The sequence below is a fragment of the Peromyscus leucopus genome, chromosome 12 (genome assembly GCF_004664715.2).
Source record: "Peromyscus leucopus breed LL Stock chromosome 12, UCI_PerLeu_2.1, whole genome shotgun sequence".
Classification (NCBI taxonomy): Eukaryota; Metazoa; Chordata; class Mammalia; order Rodentia; family Cricetidae; genus Peromyscus; species Peromyscus leucopus.
Genome location: NC_051073.1, coordinates 58107017 through 58113016, shown reverse-complemented (window position 1 = coordinate 58113016; position 6000 = coordinate 58107017). Strand labels below are relative to the sequence as shown.

Genomic DNA, 6000 nt, shown 5'->3' with positions numbered 1-6000 from the left:
TCCTCGTTAATAAAATATTTTCCTGTGACAAGAAGGCTTTGGGTGACATAGCGGGTGTGTGTGTGTGTGTGTGTGTGTGAAAATATTAAACCCAACCTTCCCTATCATGTGATCTGAACCCTGCAGCCCTATTGGGTTCCCTTTCATCTCCTGTCCCTAAAGTATGTGGTAAAAAAAAAATGTGGCGTTTGGGGCCTGAGATGTGTCTCCCTGGATGAGTGAGTTCTCATCCACTTCATCCTGTACACGGACACTTAGGTCTGCGGATTTAGAATAAAATAAATGAAGATATGAAGTTCAAAGCAGATACCCAGGGCCCAGCTCATGCTCTCTCCCCACCTGGGCCCATGCCGGGTTTTCCTTAAGCGAGTCCTACACACTGTACATTCCTATTATACGCAACATTCTTGTCTTTCTGATTCTAAAGTAAACATAAACTCAATGCAAAGAATCAAAGAGTGCAGAGATAAAAAAAAAAAAAAAAAAAGAAGGATGAGGAAAAAGAAAGAAGAGAGGAGGGGGTAAGAAAGAGAGGGGTAAGGAAAGGAGAGAGGAAGGAAGGGGGGGATGCAAGTGGCCAGTTTGGGACCCGAGTCTGAGAACCAGGCGCAGGACCTGCTCCCCCCAGGCCTGAGCATCCTTCGCCTGCAGGGCTCCCCGGGCCAGCCACCCCTTACCCCCCCCCTACCCCACCCCGTGCTCTCTGAGCACAGTGCGAGGAGCTGCTGGGGGATGGGGTGACTCTCGAACCGCGCGGATGGGAACGGAGGTCCCAAGGAGTGGAGGATGCGGGAACAGGGGGCGCAGGAGTGGAGCGGCCTGCAGCGGAGCGCAGAGTCGGGTCCTGGCGCCGGGTGGCGCCAGAGGAGGGACGGCGGGCAGGCAGGGGAGGAGGCGACCCGCAGGGCACCGCGCACACCGCACAGCCGCCGCTCTGCTGTCTGCGTGGCGATGGGCGCGGTCCGCGTCCCTCCCGCCGCCGTCCAGCCCCGAGAACCCACCAGAGACCTGGAGACCACGCGCGTCCCACCCACAGCAGCGGGCTCGGCGCTTCTCAGCGGCCGGGGACCCCGCGAGGTGAGCAGTGCGCCCCTGAGGACCCCACGCCCGAGATTTTGTAGGAGCTCCCGGTGGACGCCGTGTGTCCACAAAACACCGGGCACCTGAATGCTACAGTAACAAGTGGAGAGGGCAGGGGCACTCTCTTCTCTTTAAAACCTGGGCAGGGTGTTCGGGAATGGTTTAAGAAAAAAAAAAAGGGATCAGGGATGCTGATGGCAGTTTGGGAGGAAAACGAAAAGAGAGAAGAGAGTGCTGTAACGGGGTGTGAACAGAGTGTGACTTCTCTGTTTTGTTGAATAAGCGGCAAACTGCTGAAAAAACGAGATCTCAGAACTATTTCCCACAGTCTGGAGATTTCTAAGCGTGACCCCAAATCTACCCTGCAGGTGCAAGCTCACCCCGAGGGCAGGGTGGCGAGCCGATGTTCCCCCACCCCGGCTCTGAAGTCGGAGAAGAAAAGTTTTACTACACTGTGTACGATCTGTAGGATGGCTTTGTTCCTGGGCACCCGAGGAGTGCCCCAGGCGCCCCAGCATCCTTGGATCTGGCCGGCACTTAGAAAGCTAGGCACCACGTGCTGCTTTCTGATCTTTCCTGTCAACTGTTAACATTTCAGGATTAAAACTGTGGGGAGACTGGAGTGGCAGGTTTTTCTGGGTGCACGCATAAGGAATAGGCAAATTGTGTCCTGACCCTATAATACATTGACTTTTCCGCTGTATTCTTTGAACAAGGGTTCAGAGGGTGACGTTAAGTGTGTGTGTGTACTTAGGTGAAAAGAAAAGGTTTTCTGGTGGGAGTTTAAAACCCCTTCACTTGTTGGTGTGTTAATTAGGCAGCCTGGCGGTAAAGAAAAAAAACACCTTTTCTCCACCAATAGCTGGATTCTCCCAGCAGCTGGAATTCCAGCCAGGCTTCCCAGTTTGTAGATGGTTTTGGATTTTACTGCTGCTGAAGGAACAAGGGGGTGTATACACATAAGTGAAGGGGATTCACTTGTCTAGGGGCTTCAGACACTTGGAGTCTGGGGCATAAAGTGCTTTGGCAAGCTTAGCTTGGATTAGGGCTCTCTCAGAAAGAGTGGAGGGGCTCCCTGGCCCCCATTTTGTCTGTCTTTAGGACCACCTACTGTATCTGGCATATTGTCTTTCTTTCTCTGTCTCTCACCTCCAACTTTTAGTTTCTCTCTCTTCCCTGATGGCTGGAGGCAGAGTGGTGGTAGCCTGGGGACAGAGATGTCCTGGTCCAGGGAAAACAGAAATGTCCCCCAGCAGAGACAAGGATGGTAAATAGCAGGAAGCAGATTCCGGCCTAAAGAATGGAACGATGATCAAAGGAACAGAGTCACCTACAAAGAAGAGGCCTTGGACACATTGTTCCTTGATGAGGGCTCCTATGTTCTACTTGCTCCCAATTTGAAAGTTGTATTGGAGGAAAATGAGACTTCTGAGAAGTACCCCCTCTCCTCAGATTTACTTTTAAAAAAATGATCTGTGTATGTCTGTGCGCATGTGTGCGCAAGTGTGCGTCTTTGTGTGTCTGTGAGTATGTGTCTGTGAGTGTGTGTGTGTCTGTGTCTGTGAGTGTGTGTGTGTGTCTGTGTCTGTGTGTGCAGACACATGCAATCAGAGGATGCCTCGGGTGTGGGCTCTGGTTTCCGTCTTGTTTGAGACAGGTCTTTGTATTTGTGTGTTAGCTGTGTGCACCAGGCTAGCTGGCCAGAATCCGAGGATTCTCCGGTCTCTGCCTCTCACCTCCTGGTAAGAGGGCTGGAACCACAGACCTGAATGCACAACATCTAGGTGTTCTGGGGATCCAAACACCTTCACAGCAAGCACATTTCCCACAGAATGCCTATTTCATGTTTCAAACCTTCAATGTTTTCAGGGAATAGCTTGGGGCAGAGGCGAGAGGAAGGAATGGCCATGAGCCCTGTAATCCACAGAAGCGGAGAAGTGCAGGCCGACCTGAGCAGAGAAACCGGACTTGATAGTTGAATGGAAAACAGACAGAGCCCTTATTTTACAGAAAGGACTGAGAACTATTGGTGTTTAGTTTCTAATGAATTTGCTAAAGGATGCTGATGATGAATGCAAATCCCTCACTTTTTTCTATCAACATTTTATTACGAGAAATTTTAAATATGCCAAGAAGTTATTTACCTTTATTTTTATAAACTTTAATTATCTTATTTTTAAAAGCTTATTTGTTTTCATTTTATGCACGTAAGTGATTTTGCCTGCATGTATTCTGTGCACCACATGCCTGCAATGCCCATGGAGAACAGAAGGGGGCATTAGATCCCCCTGGAACTGGAGTTACAGGTGGTTGTCGGCCACCATGCGGGTGCTGAAAATGGACACAGGTAATTAGGAAGAGCAGCCAGTTCTCTGAACCGAGATCCATCTTTCCAGCCCTTTTAATTATCTTAAAACATAAAAAAAAAAAAAAAAAAAAAAAAAGCGTAGGACCCAGTATGTGATCCAGGCCTAGACAAAGGTTAAATCAGAAACTGATTAAGAAAAAAATGTTAGGAAGATTTTTTGATTAAAAAAATTAATTATATTATATGAATTTTGTTTTTCTTAATCTTCCATAACAGATCTCTTGATTTTGGAGGCCCCCCCTCTCTCTTCCCCCAAATTTAAAGTAGCACACGTGGTAAAGACAAGAGGAGAAAGGCAGACTGACACTATTCTTTTACTCATTTATTCATCCATTCATCCATTCATTCATTCATTCATTGCAACAGGGTCTTACTATGTAGTCCAAGCTGGTCTCTAATTCCCAGTCCTCCTGCCTCAGCCCCCAATACAGAGATTACAAATGCCTTATTCTTTTTTTTTTTTTTTTTTTTTTTTTTTTGGTTTTTTGAGACAAGGTTTCTCTGCATAGCTTTGTGCCTTTCCTAGAGCTCACTTGGTAGCTCAGGCTGGCCTCGAACTCACAGCGATCCTCCTGGCTCTGCCTCCCGAGTGCTGGGATTAAAGGCATGCGCCACCACAGCTCGACAAATGTCTTATTCTTAAGGACACCACTTGGATTTATCACTCCCCCATGTAAAACCCTCCAATAGCTTCAACTTGCACTTAAATAAAATCCAGTCATCGTCAGAGGTGATCACAGACAGCTCTGTGTGATGGGATATGCTTGGCCTCACCTGGTCACATCTGTTGCCTGCAATCCTCCGTGGTTTTCACCGTCTGCGCTCACCTCTCTCTTATCTTTGTGACCTTAGTGAGAAGGTCCCTGGCATTTGTCACTTTCTGATGCTGTATGGCTGTCTCTGTCAATTGGGCAGATCTCCACTGGAGACCCCGTAAGGGCAAGAGATTTTGTTGTTGTTTGACTTATGGTTATGGTCCTAGTTGGCAAATGATAAGCAATTAACGTATGCTATTGAATTAATTAGATAATTAATGACACACATTCTCCCACCAGGCTTGGGAAACCAAGTTAAAAACAAAACAAAACTTGGTAAAATACTAGAAGTCAGGCAATCAATATTTTATAGTCAAATGATCTGGAGACCAGTGAACTCCTTTATCTTCAGGGTATTTCCCAGCTTCGGCTGCTGAAAGTCGGGTCAGTTTTGACCACACAGCCCAGCAAAATACACAAATTCCCTCGTGCCTCTTTCTAGTCACCCCCACCTTCTAGAAGCCATTGATCTTCCTACTTGGATGTTAATGGCTCCTGCATGTCACGTAAATGCATTTGCATGGTGTATCCTCTTTGTCCGGGTCATGTAAACGCATTTCATGGCGTATCCTCTTTGTCTGGCTTCTTTTTGCAGCAGCCTCTGAGAGATTCATTGTTGTTGAGCGTATCAATAGGCCACTTCTTTTTATGTTAAGGTGGTATCCGTTGTATGAATATTACTGTTATGGGTATTCATGCTCCTATTGATGGACATTCACGTTGTTTCCAGTTTGGGGCTATTTTGAATAAAGCTGCTATGATGATGCTTATAGATTCTGCCTCACTTTAGTTCTAAGTATTTCACTTGAAATAGGAAATGCTGTGTCCCCATGTGGAGAGAGGTGTGGTACAGCGACAGGAGCTCATGACAGGCAGTGTGGAGCCCATCTGTAGACATTACTGCTGTGGAGCTGATCTACCTCATATTCCGGAGGATAGCACTTGGAAAATGAGCACCCATGCAGTCAGGAAAGCCCTCAGGTATTCCTTATTGTATTTTAGGTCCTTAGAAGAAACGGTGTGATGTGCCTCCTATTCTCACTGTTCTATACCCCTCCTCCCCTCTCAGCTTCCCAGTCCCAGGACAAGTTGACTCTAATCAGTCCTGAACAGTATGCTACTGAGGTGTTAAAACATTCATGAGAAAGAGTCTTGTTCAGAACCTGATAAAATATTTATGTGTTTCCATGGGGCATTGGTTTCCATCTAGATTTCTCAAGGCGTTTTTTCTGAGCTGTTCATCATACTCATGAGCTATACAGACAGACGATACAGCCTCAGATGATGCTGTGTTCCTGAAGCCAGTATTAGAGCACCCTGCTTTCTGGGGATGGAGATAAGAAGCCCACAGAAAACGATTAGCTTCCAGTGTGATGACATCAAGTATGTGCTGTTGAAATGGCGTAAGGATAGAAGGGCTTGTTAACGAGGAACACTCACAGATGTGATCTAGAGGGAACAGTGAAGAGAACATGCTGGGGTGAAGAAGGATTCATCAAAGCAGGATGCTTACATTTCACATGGGAGGCTTAGTTCCTCTGATTCTGTCATGGACAGAGTCTACCCAAGCTAACTCTGCCCAGTGCTACAATGAAATTAAGACTTCCTGCCATGATAGGCTATGGCCAGGGGTGGAGTCTCTGCAGGATTTCCATGAGAGAAAAAAGTCAAAAGAAGAAAGGACATTGGGGTAGGATTCTGAAAGATCGATGCCTCTCTGGCTGGCAGCTACAGTGT

The 6000-nt window shown here is 47.1% G+C and overlaps 1 protein-coding gene across 1 annotated transcript in view; it reads left to right on the top strand.

The window, feature by feature from the left end:
• Positions 1–842: 842 nt before the first annotated feature.
• The window catches only part of Gpr156 (G protein-coupled receptor 156), an 83630-nt gene continuing 78472 nt past the window's right edge, over positions 843–6000 (top strand). The window contains 1 exon segment of the mRNA XM_028894994.2: positions 843–1077. The gene's annotated coding sequence lies outside the window, so the exon portion shown is untranslated.